The sequence below is a fragment of the Chiloscyllium plagiosum genome, unplaced genomic scaffold (assembly GCF_037043375.1).
Source record: "Chiloscyllium plagiosum isolate Xiang-an unplaced genomic scaffold, Cpla_swu_hap1 HiC_scaffold_17, whole genome shotgun sequence".
Classification (NCBI taxonomy): Eukaryota; Metazoa; Chordata; class Chondrichthyes; order Orectolobiformes; family Hemiscylliidae; genus Chiloscyllium; species Chiloscyllium plagiosum.
Window position 1 is genome coordinate 66,062,605 of NW_028270155.1, and position 23,962 is coordinate 66,086,566.

At 41.4% G+C, this 23,962-nt stretch overlaps 1 protein-coding gene across 6 annotated transcripts in view; it reads right to left on the reverse strand.

The window, feature by feature from the left end:
• smpd3 (sphingomyelin phosphodiesterase 3) overlaps positions 1-23,563 on the reverse strand; it is a 295,904-nt gene extending 272,341 nt beyond the window's left edge. For 5 of the 6 annotated variants that reach the window (XM_043707230.2, XM_043707232.2, XM_087996023.1 and 2 more), the window contains exon 1: positions 23,142-23,563. The gene's annotated coding sequence lies outside the window, so the exon portion shown is untranslated. The remainder of the gene's footprint in view (positions 1-23,141) is intronic. The other variant, XM_087996025.1, reaches the window with a different exon arrangement.
• Between the last annotated feature and the right edge of the window lie 399 nt (positions 23,564-23,962).

Consider the following 23,962-nt stretch of genomic DNA (forward strand, 5'->3'; position numbering starts at 1 on the left):
CAGGGAAAAGACCTTGTCTAATGATCCTATCCATGATTTTATAAACTTCCACAAGGTCACCCCTCAGCCTCTGATGCTCCAGGGAAAATAGCCCCAGCCTATTCAGCCTCTCCTATAGCTCAAATCCTCCAACCCTGGCAACATCCTTGTAAATCTTTTCTGAACCCTTTCAAGTTTCACAACATCCTTCTGATAGAAAGGAGACCAAAATTGCACGCAATATTCCAAAAGTGGCCTAAACAATGTCCTTTAGCCGCAACATGACCTCCCAACTTCTATACTCAATGCTCTCACCAATAAAGGAAAGCATACCAAATGCTTTCTTCAATATCCTATCTACCTGCGACTCCACTTTCAAGGAACTGTGAACCTGCACTCCAATGTCTCTTTATCAGTAACACTCCCCAGGACCTTCCCATTAAGTATATGAAAATCCTGCTCTGATTTGATTTTTCAAAATGTTGCATCTCGCATTTATCCAAATTAAATTCCATCTGCCACTCCTCAGCCATTGGCCCATCAAATCAAGATCCCGTTGTACTCTGAGGTAACCTTCTTCACTGTCCACTACACTTCCAGTTTTGGTGCAAACTTTCTGACTCCTATGTTCACATTCCAAATCATTTACATAAATGTCAAAATGCGGTGGACCCAACTTCTCTGCTCTAAATTCCAATATGACATTCAGCATTACAGATTTTTTAACCTATAACTTAGCCTCCTCCCGAGGTCTCCAAAATCTCACATGTCAGCCTTCAGCTAATTTAATTAACTCTATGTGATAACAAGAAATGGTTGAATGAACTGCATATTGCAAAGAATTTGTGTCCTGGCAACATTCCAGCAATAGTATAAAAGACTGATGGGTATAGAACCAGCTGTGTCCTTAGCCAAGCTATTCTAGCACAGGTATGGCACTGGTATTGACCAGTCAACGAGATTCATATGATAAACTCTCCATTGATTGGAGTCAAACATAGCACAATGAAATATGGTTGTGGTTATTCGAAATCAATGTCTCAGTCACAGGGCATCAATACAGGAGTTCCTCAGACTAATATCCTGGGCTCAGCCATCTTCAGTTGCTTCATTAATGACCTTCCTTCCATTCTAAGGTAAAAGGCGGGTATGTTCATTGATGTTGCACTATGTTCAGCTCCATAGTGACTCCTCAGCTACCAAAGCAATCGATATCCAAATGCAATAAGACCTGGACAACATTTAAACTTGTCAGATGAGTAATATTCACATGACAAAGTTCCGGCCAATAACTACCTCCAAAAAGAGAGAATTCAACCACCATCCATGACATTCAAAGTCATTACCATCACTGAATCCCCCAATAACAACATCCAGGTGGTTACCATTGATCATATCATGTGTATGTCATGATATAAGGACGTCAGAGGCTGAGATTTCTACAGCACATAACTCACCTCCTAACTCCCAAAATCTGTTCACCATCTACAAGGCACGACTCAGGAGAGTGATGGAATACTCTCCACTTGTCTGAATGTGTGCAGTTCCAACACTCAAAAAGCTCAACACAACCCAGGACTATGTAGCCCATTTGACTGAAACCCTATTTAACACCTTTAGCATTCACTCCTTCCTCGGCTGATGCAGAATGGCAACAATTTATGCCATCTATGAGGTGCACTGCGCTATACTGAATGAGGCTCCATAGCATTTCCATACCTGAGATGTCTACCAACTAGAAGAACGAGCACTGCAAATACATGGGACCACCACCACATGCAAGTTCCCTCCAAGCCTCACACCATCTTGACTTGGAACTATATTGGCATTGCTTCACTGTCATTGGGTCAAAATGCTGAAATGCCATCCCTAACCATATTGAGTTTATCTACATCACATGGAGTGCAGTGGTTCAAGAAAGCAGTTCCACCAACTTCTTAAGGACAATTAGAGACATGCAAAATGCTGTTCCAGCCAACGACAACTACATCCATCTCATGAATAAATTTAAATAAATTATTGAATTCAAAGCTAGTTTACAATATGGAAATCACAGAAGGTAGCAAAACTATAGATTTATCCATATCAAGCCAGCATTAACTAAAATAAAAGAAAATACTGAGAGAATTGTGACAAATTCCACATTAAACAGAAAAAAGCAACATACAAAATAAAATTTGAGAACATGCACATCTTTCATTTTATCCTGATTATTCACAATTCTACACACCCTAAGACTATTTTACTCAGTCTGTCCCAGTCACTCCTGAATTTTGAGCTAGAACACTTCATATCTTCATCAGTCTAGGACTCTAAACCAGTCCCACTCAATCTATCCAGGTATCTGCAGACTTCTGTTACCAGTGCATTGAACAATGTAACCCAGTCTCACCCAGACTCTATGAACTGGTTCATCTAGTAGTGAATTCCAAGCAGTCCTAGACACTGTGAATCAGTACACCTCCTAGACTATCACAATTCATCTGAACCAGTTTCATTAGTAATAACCAAATCTTTCTCGGAATCTGTAATTCAGTCCAGTTTTCAATGAATCATAGAATTCCCACAGTGTAGAAACAGGCCATTTGGCCCATCAGGTCCACACCAACCCTCTGAAGAGCATTTCACCCAGACAAATCCCCCTACCCTATCCCTGTAACCCTGCATTTCCCATGGTTAATCCACCTAGCATGCACATCCCAAGACACTATGGGCAATTCAGCACGGCCAATTCATCTAACCTGAACATCTTTGGAGTATGGGACGAAACTGGAATACCCAGAGGAAACCATGCAGGGGAGGGGAGAATGTACAAATTTCACACAGACAGTTTCCCAAGGATGGAATTGAATGTGGGGCTCTGTGAGGCAGCAGTGCTAACCACTGAACCACGGTGCCGCCCTTAATATCTTCAGACAGAGCACGTGCAATTTAATGCTGATTTTCTTCCATAAAGGCAATAAGAAACTAATGTAACTCCACAGATGCCAAGGTGGGGGCAGAGCATAGTGTGGTCCATGACTGCCTCATTTGACCGAACTTTGTATGTCACGGCACCTGACCTCATGTTAACCATGCCTTTTACCTGTGCAGGACCATTTCCGTGGTTTCGGCACCAAACTTCGTCCCCTGAAGTAAACTGTCTCTCTCGCTTAGAGGAGTCTTGTGTCCATCATTGGTATTCTTAGTGCTGTTTCACTCTCATGCCCCCAAGTCTGGGTAGATCAGATTTAACCTGGTGCAGAACCTTCTACCCATTAGCAACACCACTGGAGCTATCCCTGTATTTGTACAAATAGGAACCAGAACAGTTTGGTATAAGTGAAGCTTTAGGCTGTTTCTTTAAGCCTGCCTTCAAAGTTTGGACTGCTATTTCTGCCATGGTGGTATGGAACTGTCCTTATATGCTGAATGCCATTTGACATTGGGAAATACTCAACATCCCTGCTGGTAAATGATGGGCCATTGTTGGTGACCAATACTTCCGGGAGACTGCAGTTTTTCTGTCATCCATGTTCGAAGGATGAACTTTATGCATGTCCAACCACTTGGAGGAGGAATTCATCATGATTAAGGAGATTCAGCACATGAAAGGACCGGCATAGTTGATATGAAAGGGTTTACTGGCTATTCACATGAATGTATGGGATTTTTTTGTCCTTCCTGGCACTTTGGCACTTACCCACCAATGCAGCTATGACTGCATCCAATCGTGGCCACCAGACATAATGTCTCACTAACATCTTCATTTTGGACACCCCTGAATGACCCTAGTGGAGTTCAGTCAGTATCTGATGGTGACCATTGCTCAGGGCAATCACTCTTGCTCCCCAAAATAAAATGCCATTCTCTACAGTGATCTGGTTAGATTAGATTAGATTAGATTACAGTGTGGAAACAGGCCCTTCGGCCCAACAAGTCCACACCGACCCGCCGAAGCGAAACCCACCCATACCCCTACATTTACCCCTTACCTAAAACTACGGGCAATTTAGTATGGCCAATTCACCTAACCTGCACATCTTTGGACTGTGGGAGGAAACCGGAGCACCCGGAGGAAACCCACGCAGACACGGGGAGAACGTGCAAACTCCACACAGTCAGTCGCCTGAGTCGGGAATTGAACCCGGGTCTCTGGCGCTGCGAGGCAGCAGTGCTAACCACTGTGCCACAGTGCCGCCCGTTAAATTGAAACCTGGTCTTGCCAGGTTTCAATTCTGATTGTGATGGCCCTTATGTTCCACATCACCAGGAGCTGTTTTAGTTTTGCCAGCACCAGATATTTTTGTGTCCACAATCTGATATTTTAAGTGGTGACTGGCAGGGTATCCAGAAAGTTTAAAACTCAAACAGGCTGTTCCAGTGGCAGCATCATGGGTGGTGTATCTGTCAGCGGGAGGCAGCCCAAGGCATCCGTAATTGCTACTTGACCTCCAGATTGTGGTCCAACTTGTAACTGTGCACACTTAGAATGAGAGCTCACCACTGAGTTCGACCTGAAGCTATAAGGCAGCAATGGCTTATCCTTTTTGAGTAGCCCTAGCAAGGGTTTGTGGTCTGTTACTATGGCAAATTTACATCCATAAAGATATTGGTGGAACTCTCTAACACCCAAAGATGACCACCAACCTTCCTTCTCAATTTGGGCGTATTTGCACTCTGCATCAGCCAAAGTCTGGGAAGCATACAATATCAGGTGTTCTTCTCCACTGGGCCATGTGTGGGACTACTCTGATACTATATGGGGAGGCATTGCATGTTAGCACCAGATCTCACTTGGGATCATACAGTATCAACACTCTAACACCTCTTCACTTCGATATAGCCTTCGTCTTCGCTATGAGACCATTTCCAAGGCTGATCCTTTTTCAATAGCTGATGTAAAGGTGCCAGGATGTCAGTCGGTTTACGTATAAACATTCCATTATAATTTACCAATCCAAGAAAGACCTAAGCTCCTGTACCAATATGGGAACCAAATAACCTTTGATCACCCTCTCTTTATCTTCCAATGGGCGTCTTTTTGATTCAGTAGCCCAAGGAGATCACTTGGGGTGCCCGGAACACACAGGTTTCCTTTCTGAGGTGTACGCCTACCTTGGAGAAACATCGAAAGACTATGTCCAAATTCTCTCAATGCTTTTTATTGGTCTTCCCTGTTTTTAGCATGTCATTCAGATAAATGGTGACCTGGGATAAAACTTGTCAAATGTTCTTCATCATCTGCTGAAATGTGGCACAGGCTGATGATACCTCAAATGGCAGTCATGTATATTGGCACAAACCGGAATAGATATTAATTGTAACATACTTCTGGGAACCCTCATCTAACCACAATTACAAGTATGCATAGCTCATGTCCAACTGTGTCCTCCCTCCCTCACACTCCCTCCACTCCTAATTAGCTTTACATGTAAATCCTCTACGCAAGGAATTGTGTATTTATCCAGGTTCAAGAAGCGGTTTACCGAACACTTAAAATTCCCATAAAGGCAAACTGACCCAATGTTGAGCTAATCAAGGTGAATCTTTCTCAACCAATTATTCCCCACCAAGCTTGGGCCTGTGCCTTTTATTAGAATCAATAGTAACTAAACTAACTGCTTATCAAATGAGACTGAAACCGAAGTAGTACCCTTAATCTGTAAGGCTCCCTGATATATGTTCTCAGTCTAGTTAAGGCCTTACGCAAACTCAAGGTTTGGAGTACAGAGTGAATTTTGTTAAAGACTGGTTCTGCGATCAATGATACAGCTGCGCCAGTGTCAACCTCTGTTAGAACTGATGGTCATTTAAACAGACATTTGTTTTGATTGGCTCTAATTTGGGTATTGCTAAGCAATTTAACTGTTCCAAGCCTGGTGTAGGTGGGCCATCCAGGGTGTGCGCTCTTCTGATACTGGCCTTTGAGTTCTCTTACTCAATTTTGGCTTTGTCGAAGTCTTTTGCTGTCTCAAGTCCGTAAACTACAATGGCCTGCCAGCCTGAATTCTGAATAAAATGTTAACAATTTGGTCAAGTCATGGATTTCTTTTGGGTTTTGCTGTGGGCTGACCTAGAATCCCTCTGTTCAGGATATATTCTGAGTGAGGCTATGCAATTGCCTTCAGTCAAGTGGTGTCCCCCAAGCTAAGTGATCCTGGCAAGGGTGTCCACTTACATTGGCATACCCTGCAACTCACATGCTTCACTTGTCTCATTTTCTAATAACAAAGCCAGTTGTAGTGCCTGTTTGAAGTTGAGCTGGACTTTAATTAGTATATGCTTTTACATGGTTACATCATTAATCCCACATACCAAACACAATCTCTCAACATCTCGTTAAGTGTTGAACCAAAGGCCTGTGCCTCTGCCAGTTGATTCGACCTGGTCAAAAATCCCAACATGGATTCCCCTGGTTCTCAAACTGCTGAATAAAACAGAGAGTGTCTCAGAATTAGAGGAGGCTTGGGGTCATAACATGTCTTAACTAAATCTGTAAATTCTTGAAAGTTTTTCATATCTAGTGTCTCAGGAAACAGGGAGATAATGGACTTGAACGTGTGGTTGGGGAACTGGTGCAGGAAGCAAGGATTTAAGTTCTTGGATCACTGGGGTATATTTTGTGGTAAGCATAAATTCTACAAGAGAGACGGTTTGCACATTAATAGGTTAGGGACCAGCATTCTGGCAGGCAGGTTTTCTACTGCAACACCGCTACATTTAAACTAAATAGTGGGGGGGAGGGGAAAAACTGGATGTTTAAAAAGGAAATTGAAGGGAAAGTTAGAACAAGAGGAGTCAAGAAAGACAACTGTATCAATGAGGCAGAAAACTCGGAAAGGGATCATGCTGTAAAGTTGAGTGAAATAGGGGTTGATGGGAAGGGTGAGAGCAGTAACAAATTAAAAATACTATACATGAATGCACGAAGCATTAGACATAAGATGGATGAGCTTGAGGCTCTTTTGGAAATTGGCAGATACGATATTGTGGGGATAACTGAGACGTGGCTTCTAGTGGATAGGGCCTGGGAAATGAATATTCAAGGCTACACATGCTATCGTAAGGACAGACTGACGGGCAAAGGGGGTGGAGTGGCCTTGTTGGTAAGGGAGGATATTCAGTCCCTTGCGTGGGGGGACCTAGAGTCAGGGGATGTAGAGTCAGTATGGATAGAGCTGCGAAATACTAAGGGTAAAAAGATCCTCTTGGGAGTCATCTACAGGCCCCCAAACAGTAGTCTGGATGTCGGATGTAAGTTGAATCAGGAGCTGAAATTGGCCTGTCGCAAAGATGTTACTACAGTTGTTATGGGGGATTTTAACATGCAGGTAGACTGGGAGAATCAGGATGGTATTGGACCTCAAGAAAGAGACTTTGTGGAGTGCCTCAGAGATGGATTCTTCGAGCAGCTGGTGCTGGAGCCGACCAGGGAGAAGGCAATTCTGGATCTGGTATTGTGTAACGAACCAGAATTGGTCAGAGACCTCGAAATGAAGGAGCCATTGGGAAGTAGTGACCATGATACATTAAGCTTCAATCTGCAATTTGAGAGGGAGAGGGTACAGTCGGAGGTGACAGTACTTCTGTTGAATAAAGGGAACTATGGAGCTATGAGGGAGGAGCTGGCCAAAGTTCAATGGTGCAATATCTTAGCAGGGATGACTGTGGAGGAACAATGGCGGATATTTCTGTGTATAATGCAGAAGTTGCAGGAACAGTTCATCCCTAAAAGGAAGAAAGATCCTAGGAGGAGGCATGGGGGACCGTGGCTGACAAGGGAAGTTAAGACACATATAAAGTTAAAAGAGAAAAAGTATAACATAGCAAAGATAAGTGGGGAAACTGGGGACTGGGAAGCTTTTAAAGAGCAACAGAGGATTACTAAGAAGGAAATACGCACAGAAAAAATGAGGTACGAAGGTAAACTGGCCAATAATATAAAGGAGGATAGTAAAAGCTTTTTTAAGTATGTGCAAGGCAAAAAAATGGTTAGGACTAAAATTGGGCCCTCAAAGACAGAAACAGGGGAATATATTACGGGGAACAAAGAAATGGCAGAAGAATTAAATGGGTACTTCAGATCTGTGTTCACTGGGGAAGACACAAGCAATCTCCCTGAGGTAACAGTGGCTGAAGGACCTGAACTGAAGGGAATTTATATTTGCCAGGATTTGGTGTTGGAGAGACTGTTAGGTCTGAAGGTCGATAAGTCTCTGGGACCTGATGGTCTACATCCCAGGGTACTGAAGGAGGTGGCTCGGGAAATCGTGGATGCGTTGGTGATTATTTTCCAGAGTTCGATAGATTCGGGGTCGGTTCCTGAGGATTGGAGGGTGGCTAATGTTATACCACTTTTTAAGAAAGGTGGGAGAGAGAAAGCAGGAAATTATAGACCAGTTAGTCTGACTTCAGTGGTGGGAAAGATGCTGGAGTCTATTATAAAGGATGAAATTATGACACATCTGGATAGTAGTAACAGGATAGGACAGAGTCAGCATGGATTTATGAAGGGGAAACCATGCTTGACTAATCTTCTTGAATTTTTTGAGGATGTAACTCTGAAGATGGACGAGGGAGATCCAGTAGATGTAGTGTACCTGGACTTTCAGAAAGCTTTTGATAAAGTCCCACACAAGAGGTTAGTGAGTAAAATTAGGGGGTATGGTATTGGGGGCAAAGTACTAGATTGGATTAAAAATTGGTTGGCTGATAGGAAACAAAGAGTAGTGATAAACAGCTCCATTTCGGAATGGCAGGCAGTGACCAGTGGGGTACTGCAGGGATCCGTGCTGGGACCGCAGCTTTTTACAATATATGTTAATGATATAGAAGATGGTATTAGTAATAACATTAGCAAATTTGCTGATGATACAAAGCTGGGTGGCAGGGTGAAATGCGATGAGGATGTTAGGAGATTACAGGGTGACCTGGACAAGTTAGGTGAATGGGCAGATGCATGGCAGATGCAGTTTAATGTGGATAAATGTATGGTTATCCACTTTGGTGGCAAGAACAGGAAGGCAGATTACTACCTCAATGGAATCAATTTAGGTAAAGGGCAGTACAGAGAGATCTGGGTGTTCTTGTACACCAGTCAATGAAGGCAAGCATGCAAGTACAGCAGGTAGTAAAGAAGGCTAATAGCATGCTGGCCTTCATAATAAGAGGAATTGAGTATAGAAGCAGAGAGGTGCTTCTGCAGCTGTACGGGGCCCTGGTGAGACCACACCTAGAGTACTGTGTGCAGTTCTGGTCTCCAAATTTGAGGAAAGACATTCTGGCTATTGAGGGAGTGCAGCGTAGGTTCATGAGGTCAATTCCTGGAATGGCGGGATTACCTTACACTGAAAGACTGAAGCGACTGGGCTTGTATACCCTTGAGTTTAGAAGACTGAGAGGGGATCTGATTGAGACATATAAGATTATGAAAGGATTGGACACTCTGTCAGCAGGAAACATGTTTCCGCTGATGGGTGAGTGCCAAACCAGAGGACACAGCTTAAAAATACGAGGTTGACCATTTAGGACAGAGATGAGGAGAAATGTCTTCACCCAGAGAGTGGTGGCTCTGTGGAATGCTCTGCCCCAGAGGGCAGTGGAGGCCCAGTCTCTGGATTCATTTAAGAAAGAGTTGGATAGAGCTCTCAAAGATAGTGGAATCAAGGGTTATGGAGATAAGGCAGGAAGAGGATACTGATTAGGAATGATCAGCCATGATCATATTGAATGGCGGTGCAGGCTCGAAGGGCTGAATGGCCTACCCCTGCACCTATTGTCTATTGTCTATTGAAACATTAGGCTCTTAATGACCAAAAACATTGTGGATGCAAATGTTATCAGGAGAATTATGCATTATGTTTCAACTGCCCTAATGTAATTTGCCCACGAAAAAATGTCTTTCCACATACTGATGAAGAGTTACTAGAATCGACATGTTAACTCTAGTCTCTTGCTGAACTTGCCGAGTTTCACCACCAATTTCTGTTTTAGTTTCCAGCATCTGCAGTTCTTTTATTAAATTTAAAGTCCACTGCTTCAGATCCTACTCGATTCTGAAACATGTAAATGGCTCCAAATTATAAGGCCTCTGGAATGTTTACCAAACAATATAAGCACTTTTGTTGTACCCCTGGAGTGGTGAAGTTTAAATGGAAATTTAATAAAATTGTTTTGCATTGTGAAGGGTTCTGCTAGGATAAATTAGGAAAGATTACTTCCTATGGTTGAGGAATTAATGATCATGAGAAATCAACAATTTGAAATAGTTGCGAAGCAGGTGAAAAAAGTAGGGGGAGAAAACTATTGTGTATTATAACACCAGCGATTGTTAGGGCAGAAGTCGTGTAATACTTTATAGAATCATAGAATCCATACAGTGCAGATAAAGAACATTTGGCCCATCAAGTCTGAACCGAACCTCTGAAGAGATTTCCACCCAGAACTGCCATCACCCCACCCCCACAACCCCACACCTACCATGGCTATTCCACTTAGCCTGCACATCCCTGGACATTACGAGGCTATTTAGCATGGCCATTCCACTTAGCCGAATCGCCCAGCAGAATCCCACACAGAGATAGGGAGAATGTGAGTTGCCGAGGTTAGAATCAAACCCGGGGCTTAGCGCAGTGAGGCAACAGTGCTAACCATTATTTCACTGTGCTGTCCAAAAAAGAGAAAAGAAAATTGAATAAATATTTTAAGCAGAAGGACTCACAAGGTAACTAGTGAGAGCAGGAGGATTAGTTTTGGATCTTGCAAAGACCTGGTATAGACTGTATGGTCTGATTGGCCTCCCTCAATGGTCTATGATGAAAATGTTCACAGTTAGTAAGTCAATAGAAGTGGATAGTAGATTCTTTGGATATTTTGGTTCTATCCTTTTCAGCTCTCAACATCAGAGAACTATATATTGGTCAAACAACATTTGCAAAAGCTTCTTCTCAGTCTATCCGTTCTAAAAAAGGATATGACTTATCTGGAAGGGCAATATGAGCTCAGAACAGAACATTCTATAACAATAATGCAATTTTGCACTTTCCACCTGTAACAAAAACATAAATTGCTGGAAAAGATCAGCAGGTCTGGCAGCACCTTTGCAGACAATTCAGTGTTAACATTTCAGGTCCAGTGACCCTTCTTCAGAACTCCTGCTAGAACTTCCAGTGTCAGTCATCCTTTGTTTTCTAGCATGTTCATCACTTTGTCTTAGTTTTGTTTTTATTCACCTCTGTTAATGTGAGTCACTGAAAGTGATTCCACATGCAGTGCAGTTTATCCTGCCCCCTTTGCAACTACCTTAAACATCAACTGCTTCTGTTGTCCATGATAACAAGAATACATTATTTTGGGTGCAAAGTAGAAAATATGTTCTAAAAACCATACAAAATACAAACCATACAATGCCAGATATGAAAAACAGGAAAATCAAAATTTTAAAACAGCTTGAAGTCTCATCTCTAAGCCTTTTTCCATGGTGTAGTCCTGGAACATGCCTTATAATAGATTGCCACTAAATCACAGACCTGTAAGAATTTCTAAAGGAACTGATCATATTTACTAGTCCAGTACTCATATTTACAATAGAGTTTGTGGTTTATTTGAACAATCTATGGAACCTATTGATTTCTCACAGTTTTGGTGCTTTGCTTAGTAAGTGGCTGTAAAAGAAGAAGGTCTTAAATCATACAAAGGTTCCATTTCACAAATAACAAAAATCCATATTTAGGCATTGCTGAAAATTTGTGATGTTGCACAGGATAGAGATGAGAGGACAGGTTCTTTAGAAGTGAAGGTGAATGATTATGCCATTTTATTTCCTGGAATTTTTAAAGCACAATGGCAGGTCTCTACATCACTGAAATCAATCAATAGAACAAACCATTTTCATTGTACAATTCATATTCATTGTCATAAAAGTTTCAAAGCTGAACGACATTTTAAAGATTAGTATCTCATAAATATTAGGATTCCACACATTGATTTTGTTTAGAAAAGTAAAAGCTTTAAGTAATGCCTGATTAAATGTCTTGTGACATCTAAAAGTTTAATGTACAATGAATTACTTTAAAATACAAAACTCCCACATTAAGAAACGCAACAGCCATCTTGTACAGCACGATCTAACATTTAGCAATGCAATCAATGATCAATTAATTTGTTTTTGATGGAAAAGAAAGAGTGTTGGCTAAATCGCGAGGAGAATTAAGTGTTCAACTTTGGTGCTTTGATGTCTGTATGTTGCAGTAACCCCTACAGATTCCTCTAGTGTGTTGACAACAAGCTATGTATGTACTACATATAAATATATAGATATATATGAATATAGGCTTACTAAGCTTGTAACTGAGAAGATCCATTAAAAATCACTGGGTTTTTTAAATGATCAGTCTTGTGAAGTCTTGGCATTTTACATTGACCAGTATTTTGGAAACTAACTTACAGACATAAAAGCAGGTTTTAAAACTGCTATAGAGTCTTTAATGTTCACCTAAATGAATAGATAGGGCTTTAATTTGACATCACATGCCAAAAATGATGTCTCTGACAATAATCTACTCAACCAGTCCTGCACCAAAGTATCAGTGTACAGTTAAGTGCTCATTTTATAGAGTGGGACTTGTAATCATCATAGCATAACAGCCGTTTTTGATGAGGAAGGTCACCTTAGCTCATCCTTCCAGTATGATCCTGTAATTCCCCACCAAAGAAATTATTCAATTATTTCCTAAATTATTTCAGTATTTTCATTGACACTACCCTTCCTGGAAATTTAATGCATGGGTTCATTTTCCATATGGAAAACTCCTACTTTTAATCTTCAAAGTTTTGACTAGCATGAACCAGTAACCTCTTATTCTACTGAAAGTTTAGTTTGAAGTAATTTTCTGAATCTACATTACCTATACTGATGCTATTTCATATACCTCAATATGGTCATCTCACTTTAAGTTGGAATGCACCAAAATTCTGGTCTCTCCTTATAACTGTCACCTGATGTCAAAAATCAGCCTTGTGCTTTACGTCTTAACTGTCTTCATGATATTCAAAGTGTGGAGAAACCAGAACACTGTATATTGAAGCTTTTTTTTATATGAGCTTTTTTTTCATTTTATTTTCTATTCCAATTCAATTATTCAACAGTCTATTGGTTTTGTTGATTGAATAATTGTGGAGCAGCAATGTCAGATATACTAAATGCCCAGAATCTCCTTTCAATTTCAAACTTGGTTCACCATTCACAAGATAACTTGCACTGGCCATTTTGTTCTACGACATATGACAATTTACTCTTATTTATATGAAATTTCATTCATCATAATTCCACTCCTGTACATATTTTCCAGTTCTCAAGGTTTTTCTTTAAATTGCTGTCCTAATTAGCATAATATACAGATGTCACCAATTTACATTATTTACTTGGATTAAATCAATATAAATTTTAAAGGAAAAAACAGAATCCCAGCAATTGCTAGAACATCCAATGATGGTGTTTCCAAACAGCTGCGGCCCTTGAACTTTTACGTTGGTAGAGGTTATAGATTTGAAGGTACTGTTGAAGGTGTTGTTGGCAAGTTGCTGCTGTGTAACTTTGTAGTTGATGTATTCTCCTAACATATTGTGTGGTAGAGGGAGTGAACGAGTTTAAGGTGGATAGGGTGCCAATCAAGATTTTGGCTAGGATGCTGCAAGCCTTTTAAGTATTGTTTGAGGTGGATTCATCCAGAGTATTCTATCACAGAAAAAGTAGAATAGTAGAGGAATTCTATCTCACATGTGTGCCTTGGCGATGAAGGACAGTTTTGGGGGAGTCAGGGGGAAATTTACGCATCTCAGAGTTCCCAATCTCTAACCTGCTCTTGTAGCCACAGTATTTATATGGCTTTTTCAACTAAGTTTCTGATCGGGGTAACATTAACAATCTCAATTGTGGTAGCAACGTAATGTTGGCAAATATCATGGGAAGATAGTTATCCTTTCTTAGTTCAGAAGAAGGGTCGTTGGAACTGAAACATTAATTAATTCTGATTTCTCTCCACAGATGTTACCACACCTGCTGAGATGTTCCAGCAATTTCTGTTTTTCTTTCTGATTTCTGCATCAGCAGTTCTTTCACTTTTTTTTCTTTTCTCTTCTTGGAGATAGTCACTCGCTGGTACAGGTGTAGCATGAATGCTGCTGCCCACTTCTTGTCTGCTCAAGTCCAAATGCTGTCTAAGTATTGTAGCTGCAGATGCATATTGCTTCAACATCTGAAGAGTTGCACAAATAGTGCTGAAGATTGTGAATTCATCAGCAATATCCCCACTTCTGATCTGATGTTAAAAGAATTTTATTGATGAAGCAGAAGAAGATAGTTGGGTCAAGGACACAATGATGAGGAACTCCTGCAAGGATGTTCTGGGGCTATGATGTTTGGCCTTAGCAACACAACTGTCTCCTTTGTGTTAGATATGTCACAACATAACTAATGGCGAGATCCCCCACTCCCCTAATTCTCACTGATGTTCATTTTTGCTAGGGATCCTTGATATCCCAGTCAGCTGTTTTGACCATGTTTGACCTCGGCATATAATGAATCCTGGAGCTGTGGGGCCCTGGCAGAATTCAAACTGAGCACCATTAAGTAAGTTATTGCCAAGTATGTGGTGCTTGATGTCTTTCATCATTTTGCTGGAAATTGAGAGTAAACTGATTTGTGGGTAATTGGCCGTATTGGATTTCTTTTTTTGTGTGGACAGGATATAGCTGGGAAATTTTCTACTTTGTTAGGTGCATATTAGTGCTGTAGCTGTATTTGAATAGCTTGACTAGGTATGTGGCTTGTTCTGAGCATAGCTGAAGACTTGCATCTGTGATCTTGGGGAGGTGTCCAAAATAGATCATCCACTGACAGTTTTAGCTGAAGATTGTTGCAAATGTTTCAGACATGTCTTTTGCACTGAGGTGCTAGGAATCCTTTTCATTTAAAGTTGGATATTTTATAGGACCACTTCCAGTTAAGTGTTAAATTCATCTTCTTTCAAGACTGCAGTATTGCAGAATTTTATTCTGATCCCTTGACTGTGGGATCATTTAAAACAGACAATAGCAAATTTACTCTGCTTTTTAGTATGCAAGTAGACTTTTAGCTTCATCAGATTGGCATCTGATTTTTGGATTAGACTGGTGCTGCTCCTGGCATTGTCTCCTTCTTTCTCATTGAATGAAGAAAATATTTCAGGATTTGGTTCGAATTGAACATAGTTGATTTTCAGTTAAACAAATCTCAAAAGGAAAGAAAAGCACACACTGGAAATATCATAGATTCACTTACTTAGTTTCCATAGATTTCTATCTACATCTATTGCCTCTTTGTATGGTTTTAGATAGACTTTTCTCCAAAAGTTACTATTCTGCAGAATACACTCATGTCTATTGATGTACATTCTCATTAAAAGGCCAAAAAAAGTTAAAAAGATTCAGTGATTATTTTTGCAACTGTGGGAGGGTGCACATTAATATCTGTATCACCCACCGTCTCTGTCAAGCCCACAGCACCTAGCCTTGCTTTAGCATTGTAAATCCAATCTGCAAGCCTATTTTGAGTACAAATTCAACTATATGGTACCTCAGAATAAACTCCAAACTTTCTTCAATAACATAACTCCCTTTGTTTTGGCTCTTATTATTTTATGTTATCAGTGTATTGGCAACCACAAATAGTCATGAGGACGTCTAGCTCTAGTATTATTCCGAATCTATTTGTGGCCTTCATTTCTTCTACCTGCTGGTCTAAGGATTAAGATTGACAGTTAACTGTTCTTGTTACATCTCCATGCGAATATGGTTTGACCAGTCAGAATCCTCTTCTCATGTTTTATAAAGTGGTGCATTTTTTTCAAGTCTGTTTATTGCATCCTAGTCTGGTGAGTACAAGATGAATAGCTTCAAATTATTGTCTCCTTTTAGCAATATTAGAGTCTGGATTTTGTAATTAATTCTTACTAATCATGAGGAATTAAATAGTTTGATTTCTATATTTGATGAGTACTGTGTTACTACAGTGACAGTCAGCTTTCTGTTCCATCACTGTCTTTTATAGTACACCAAATTCCCTTTTTGAATTAAATTCTCTCTCCAATGGTCTCATGATACCCTCTGAATCTATTGAGCTGTCACCTTTGAGGAAAACCTGCTCCCCGTATTTAAAGTGTCAAATGTTCCAAAAAGAAATGGAACTAACTGAAGAACTTTCTACATCAGGAGGACCATCACACAGCATAAAAGGCAATTTGGCATTTTGTCCATCAGCTAATTGATAGAGACTATATTGTCCAGCCATCTGGAATGAATCATTTGCAGTAATAAATTCCCCTCTACAGACTTTGCTAATTGTCCAGTTCTGGTCCCTGTCCATTTTCCATAATTTTGTCTTTAATAACCATTTTATGAAAAAAGGAAATCTGATCACACATCTACAAAATGTGGACTGAAAATATTTCCATCCGTCTTTAAACTTGTTGAAACCACCCCATTAAAATCAATTCATTGGAAGAGGCATTGAGTACAAGGATAGGCAAGTTATGCATCAGCTTTATAAAACTTTAGTTAAGCCACACTTGCAATATTGCATACAGTTTTGGTCACCACAATACCAGAAAGATGTGGATGCTTTGAAGAAGGTACAGAAAAGGTTTGCCAGGGTGTTGCCTGGTTGTGGAATTTTAGCTATGAAGAAAGGTTGGATAGACTGGGTTTGTTTTCACTGGAATGCAGAAGGTTGAAGGGCGATATGATATAAGTTTATAAGATTGTAAATGGCATGGATAGAGTGGAAAGTATGAGGCTTTTCCCATGGTGGAGGGGTCAACTACTAGGGGGCACAGATTCAAGGTGAGGGGCACCATTTAAAAGAGATGTGTGAGCCTGGTTTTTCACACAAAGGGTGGTGAGTGTCTTGAATGTGCTGCCAGAGGAGATAGTGGAAGCAGACACAATAGCAGCATTCACGAAGCAACCAAATTAATTCATTAATATAAAGGGGATAGAGGGATACAGATCCTGTAAGTGAAGATTGGTAAGGATGAGGTCAAGTTAGCTTTTCCCTCTTGTTGCTTCCCTCACTACCTGACACAGACTCAGTCCTTTAGGACCCGGCCAGCTCGATCAGTAGGACTGCTGCCAAGCCACTCTTGGTGGTGGCCATTGAAATCCCCCACTCTGATGGTGGTCATTGTCTGGGACATAGTCATACCTTACAGATAACATCAAGCTGTTGCTTGACTAGTCTTTGAGACAGCTCTCTCAATTTTGGCACTAGCCCCCAGATGTTAGTGAGGAGAACTTTGCAGGGTTGGCAGGACTTTTTCTGCTATTGTCTGTTCCGGTGCCTAGGTCAATGCCAGATGATTTGTCTGGTTTCATTTCTTTGAGACTTTATAGTAATTGGTACAACTGAATGGTTTGCTAGGCCATTTCAGAGGGCAATTGAAAGTCAATCACATTTCTGTGGGTCTGGAGTCACATGTAAGCCTGACCAGGTAAGGATGGCAGATTTCCTTCCCTGAAGGTCATTAATCAACCAGATGGATTTTTCCAACAATTGGCAGTGATTTGATGGTCATCAGGAGATCCTCAATACCAGATTTTTACTGGATTCAAATTCTATAATCTGCCATGGCAGGCTTCAAAGACAGAAGTGGGAAGTGGTGTGTGCACCTTGTAGAGATTGGAGAGGTGCTAAACGAATATTTCTCATCGATTTTCACTCAGGAAACGGAGAATATCGTAGAGGCAAAGAATGAGATAGGAGATATTAGATTAGATTAGATTACATTACATTACAGTGTGGAAACAGGCCCTTCGGCCCAACAAGTCCACACCGACCCGCCGAAGCACAACCCACCCATACCCCTACATTTACCCCTTACCTAACACTACGGGCAATTTAGCATGGTCAATTCACCTTACCTGCACATCTTTGGACTGTGGGAGGAAACCATTAGACTAGAAAAAAATCAAGGTTAGTAAGGAAGAGGTGTTATCAATTTTCGAAGGAGTGCAAGTAGACAAGTCTCCTGGGACGGGTGGGATTTATCTGAGCAATCTCTGGGAAGCTAGGGAGGAGGTGTTGGAACCTTTGGCTTTGATCTTTGAGTCGTCATTGTCTACAGGTTTAGTACCAGAGGACCTCGCAAATGTTATGCCCCTGTTCAAGAAGGACAATAGAGATGACCCAGGTAATTATAGACCAGTGAGTCTTACGTATGTTGTAGGAAAAGGTTTGGAAAAAATTATGAGAGACAGGATTTATAATAATCCAGCAAGCAACAATTTGATTGCAGATAGTCAACATGGTTTCGTCAAGGGCAGGTCATGTCTCAGAAACCTCATTGAGTTTTTTGAGAAGGTGACCAAGCATGTGGATGAGGGTAGGGCAGTTGACGTGGTGCACATAGACTTCAGTAAGGTCTTTGATAAGGTCCCATCATCACTTGCTGCCTTCTTACAGAAAGCCAGTTTCTAATCCATCTGCTAAATCACCCTCAATCCCAACAGCTTTGGAGAAAATACAGAGGCATGGGATTGAGGGTGATATAGCAGTTGGATTAGAAACAGGCTTTCTGTAAGAAGGCAGTAAGTCATGGTCGATGGAAAATATTCAGCCTGGAGTCCAGTTACTGGTGGTGTGCCACAAGGATCTGTTTTAGGACCACTGCTGTTTGTCGTTTTTATAAATGACTTAGATGCAGGCATAGGTGGATGGGTTAGTAAGTTTGCAGATGACATTAATATTGGTGGAGTAGTGGACAGAGTGGAAGAATGTTGCAGGTTATAGGGGGACTTGGATAAACTGCAGAATTGGGCTGAGAGGTGGCAAATGGAGTTCTGTGCAGATAAATGTGAGGTGATTCACTTTGGTAAGAATAACAGGAAGGCAGAATACTGGGTCAATGGAAAGATTCTTAGTAGTGTGGATGTGCAGAGGGATCTTGGAGTTCATGGACATAGATCCCTGAAAGTTGCCACCCAGGTTGATAGTGCTGTTGAGAAGGCATACGGTGTGTTAGGTTTTATTGGTAGAGGGAATGAGTTCCAGAGCAGTAATGTCATGCTGCAACTATACAAAACACTAGGAATATTGTATACAGTTCTGGTCACCCCATTACAGGAAGGATATGGAAGCATTAGAAAAGGTGGAGAGGAGATTTACCAGGATGTTGCCTGGTCTGAAGCGAAGGTCTTATGAGGAAAGGCTGAGAGACTTGGATCTGGTGTCATTGGAAAGAAGAAGGCTAAGAGGGGATTTGATAGAAACATACAAGATGATCAGAGGATTAGGTAGGTAGACAGTGAAAGTCTTTTTCCTAGGATGATGACATCAGCTTGTATGAGGGGTCATAGCTACAAATTGAGGGGTGATAAATTTAAGACAGATGTCAGAGGCAGGTTCTTTACTCAGAGAGTGGTAAGGGCATGGAATGCCCTGTCTGCCAATGTAGTTAACTCAGCCACATTGGGGAGATTTAAACAATCTTTGGATAAGCACATGGATGATGATGGGATAGTGTAGGGTGATGGGTTTAAATTAGTTCACAGGTCAGCGCAACATCAAGGGCCAAAGGGCCTGTTCAGCGCTGTATTGTTTTATGTTCTAACCCGGATCCGCAGAACATTACCTGGGTCTCTGGTTAGTGGTCTAGCAATAATACCACAAAGCCATCACCTTCCCTTATCTAAGTATTGACCATGCTCAATTAGCTCCACTGGTCAGGCCACATCATCCACACAAGGCTCTTGAAACAAACAGGATTTCATATGAGCCCCAGGAAGGAAGAAGAAATGCTTTGGACACACCCTCAAAGCCTCCCTGAAAAGATGCACTATCCTCATCTACATCTGGGAATCCCTTGCCCAAAACTATATGAAGTGGAGAGAGATTTCTTGGGGAAAATCTGAGCACTTTTGAGTCTCATTACTGATTGCAAACACAAGTCAGGCATGACAGACAGAGTGGTGTGTGGCAACGTGGACATTCTACCCTACTATTCACTCCACCACTATCTGCCTCACCTGTGACAGAGATTCTTCAGTCACCTGAGATCTCATTTTTAGTACATAATCAAGCCATCTTCATTCATGAGGGACTGCCTAAGGAGACCACTTTCGTACAATTAAACTGAATTAATACATAATTAAAAACAACCTTCCCATCCTGACATGATTTCTTCAATAGTATATCCTTCGATCGATTTATAATCCACTTCCATAATTTATCTCGAATACATTCTATCATGACATGGATAGAACATTCAATGATCGTCAGGATTTTTTTCTTTATTTTCTGAAATAGTTTATTTGTTCTGCCCTTTAATTTGATAGCTTTTATTGTAAAATGCTTTTTGAATGGTGCCTTCTATATTTGTCAAGCATATCGAACACGATCCAGTATCGTTATAAAGGCAGAGTATTATCACTCGTGCAAGATAGAAACATTTCATCATTCAAAGCAAGATTTCGTTTACAATCATTACTTTAAATGGCATTAGATCTTCAGCAATTGATACACCTAGGAACACTTCTCATTTCTTTAGCACCATACCTACAGGAAATTGCTAAGACTCATCGAAATTCCTGTTTCTAGCTCACTTCTCACGCTTTGTCCTCCCCTTGCAACCACCATCGCCTCATTCATGGATCTTTCTTGGAGTAAATGAGGAATCACCAGCCGAATTATGGGTGAGGGAGTGGCGAAGACAGAGAAATGTGGGGGAGAAACGAGACAGACGAGGAAACAAAAAACACAAAGCAAAAATACAGCCAGCCACTACAGGCAAACAATGCAGATGATCAGAGCGTTCATTCTTCAACCTCTTAACCCTCTTCCTTCTCCCTTCTGTCGGCAACAAAGCCACAAAGAAGGTGTGACCAAGTGGCAGCAAACAGTACTAAGGAAACGCACGAAGGGTGAGAAAGCAAACGGAGGTCAGGAACATTTCACGTAGCTTCGCAGAAGAGTCCGATTGTACCTCCACGTCCTCGGGACCAGGTCCAGGTTCAGCGAGGTCCGAATGTCGAAACAGCGCTTGGGTCAAAGGGCAGTAGAAATCAGTGCATCTCCGGATAAAACAGTATGTCAGGATCGTCAGCGTTAGTAATTTTGTCACATTAGCAGGGCAATCAAATCACAGTGGTGGTGATAAAATAACTAATAGTGTTGGTGCTAATTGCGGTAATCATCACTAACACAATTATTAATTTTCTTAGAGCAGCACTGTTTCTCGAAAATTGCGTACAATGGTAGTTTGAGACCAGGTTCTGGTCCTTTGGGGCCAATAAAAAACAGTCACTCTGGGGCAGGAAAGATCCCAAGTACTTTACAGAACAGGCGTGACTCAAAGAAGCTGCTGCTTCCGAGAAAACCCCAAAGCAGGTATTGCATAATTTGACAGCGATAGTAATAGGATGGCCTGTGGACAACACTGATCAATAAAATACTGGTATCAAATCAATTTCAAGTGTTGAGGGAAAACATCTCCGCGGCACCCAGATGCAGGGGGAAAACATAACACCGAGGGGGAGGGCGGGGATAAAGGAGAGAGCAGAGGTGGAGAGAGGAATGGGGAGGGGAGGGGAGCGGGGAGGGGATGGGGAGGGAGAGGAAAACTGGTAAGGGAACTGGAGGGAGGGGAATAGAAAAGGTAAGCTTACAAAGGGGCGGGGGCGCAAGTAAGGCGAAAGAGAAGGCATGGGGAGGAGGACAAGAGGATGGGTGGAGTAGGCAAAGGGAGGAAGGGTAGTGAGGGGTTTGAAATGTACACACTTGTAGAAATAATAGTAGTCAGTCGGCAGGTATGATATAGAACGAATACAGATCTCGAGAGGTGAGGAATAGAAACAAATTACAAACATAAAATGAGTGAGGAACAAAGGGAGAACAGAGTGAGAAATACCAAAGAATAGGGTGTGCGTGTATGGAAGCTATGGTGGTGAGCAGAGAGAATGAGGGAGACAGAAAGTAGGCAAGCATTAACATTAACACTATTAGTTCCCTGACTCTTGAAACTGACAACTCGTCCCGGAGACCTATACTGTAGTGATGCCCTCATCCAATGTTCCTCCAGGTCGCTACTGAAGAATGGTCATTACTAATTCTCCATTCTGCCCCTCTATTTGACAAACAGAATTTTTCAGGGACCGGATCAGAGAACTACGCGTACACAAACGCAATTGACCAAGATACCCAGGGACCAACAGACACACCCTAATCGCTACGTATCTTAAACATTATGTTGGATATCGCACGTAAGGTAACTACTACACTGCACATGACAGTCTTCCGCCTACTGAACATGGAGCAGTCCTGGATTCCCGCTGTCTAAAGCAAACATTTCATTTGCCACGTCCTAACATAGCAGTAAAATGGAAATCGCACTAGATATTGATCTTTTTTATTTAATAACATACGCGGGAGGGAAATTCGGGAAGTAGTATTTGCATTCTGGATGCAGATCTGCCATTTCTCCAGAAACAATAGGACAATTTTACGGGGATTTATTATAAATCAAAACTGTAGTCTGAAAAGATAGACTTTTTACAGTGCTCCAAACCTCCGTTAACACAATTTCAGAAAGACGTTACTTCAATCTTTAATTCCAATCTCTCAGTTACGTGTATGTGCCCAAGGTTTCAAAAAATGTATTCTAGTAAATGCAAATAAGTGTTTTAAAGGTGCTCGATTACTTGTCCTTATGGAGAAAGTGAGGACTGCAGATACTGGAGATCAGAGCTGAAAATGTGTTGCTGGAAAAGCGCAGCAGGTCAGGCAGCTTCCAAGGAGCAGGAGAATCGACGTTTCGGGCATAAGCCTGAAGAAGGGCTTATGCCCGAAACGTCGATTCTCCTGCTCCTTGGATGCTGCCTGACCTGCTGCGCTTTTCCAGCAACACATTTTCAGCTACTTGTCCTTATGGACAATAAAAACTGTATCAGATACTATCTGAGCAGTATTATCCTCTTTATCTAAGCGATTACAATGAAAAGTAATAGGCAGGTTAGAAGAGTATACATTAAGTTATAAGTATGACAGTACCTTGTGAAAAACTCATCTTTGGTCCAGCTACCGTGCAATAAAACCCTAGAAGGAATCTTAACGCTAAGTATACGTTTGACAAGAGGTAGACAGTTGTACTTACTAATTCGAAATCCAGCCTTTACCGATTTATTTGTTCCGACTCACCAGCTGAGTCAATCCCTGATGCTCGTATTTACTGTGGCTGCAGCTGTCAGGTTTGCATTTATTTCCTCGACCGAGGTCCTTGGTATGTTTGGCGGGATTGTAACTGCCAGTCCCTGATGCAACTTAGAGGCTGAACCAATGCTGGTATATTATCTGTGGCTGTATTCAGTCAGTCCTATCTGTAATTTCTGTGATTGAATGCAGCTAGTGATTCGCACATTAGTAGTGGTTGACCCAGTCCTTGCTTTCATTCTCTGGGTGTGTGCAACCGGATCCTATATATATTTTTTGTGGTTGCATACAACAAGTCTCTGGTTTAGTTTCCTGGGTGGAAAATAGATACGTTCTACTGCGGCTGAACAAAGCCAATGTCTCATACAGCTTTATCCTTCTAGTAATGCTGCTTCTCCCACTGTCAGCTTATGCATTGCTCTCTCTCTCTCTGTCGGTCTCTTTCTCTCCAATTACAGCACCACCCAGCTGCTGAACAGCTCCGCGTCCAGACGTCATCACAACCAATCACCAAGCGGGATCCCATATTATTCAACTGCGCCTGCGCTCAGACTTCCAGGCTATTGTTCGAGTTGTCAGAGTCGCTGTTGATTTTTCCTGCACAGAGATCTGAAATGTATGGTTTTGTGTGTGTGATGTGTGGGAGGAGTGGTGGATGGGCAGTGCAATATTTCCTTTTTAATGAAGTTAATGAACTGCGATAGTTTATCAGCGAACATTCGTTACTAAAATGGCTTGTCTAAGAATCATATCATCGTAAAGTGG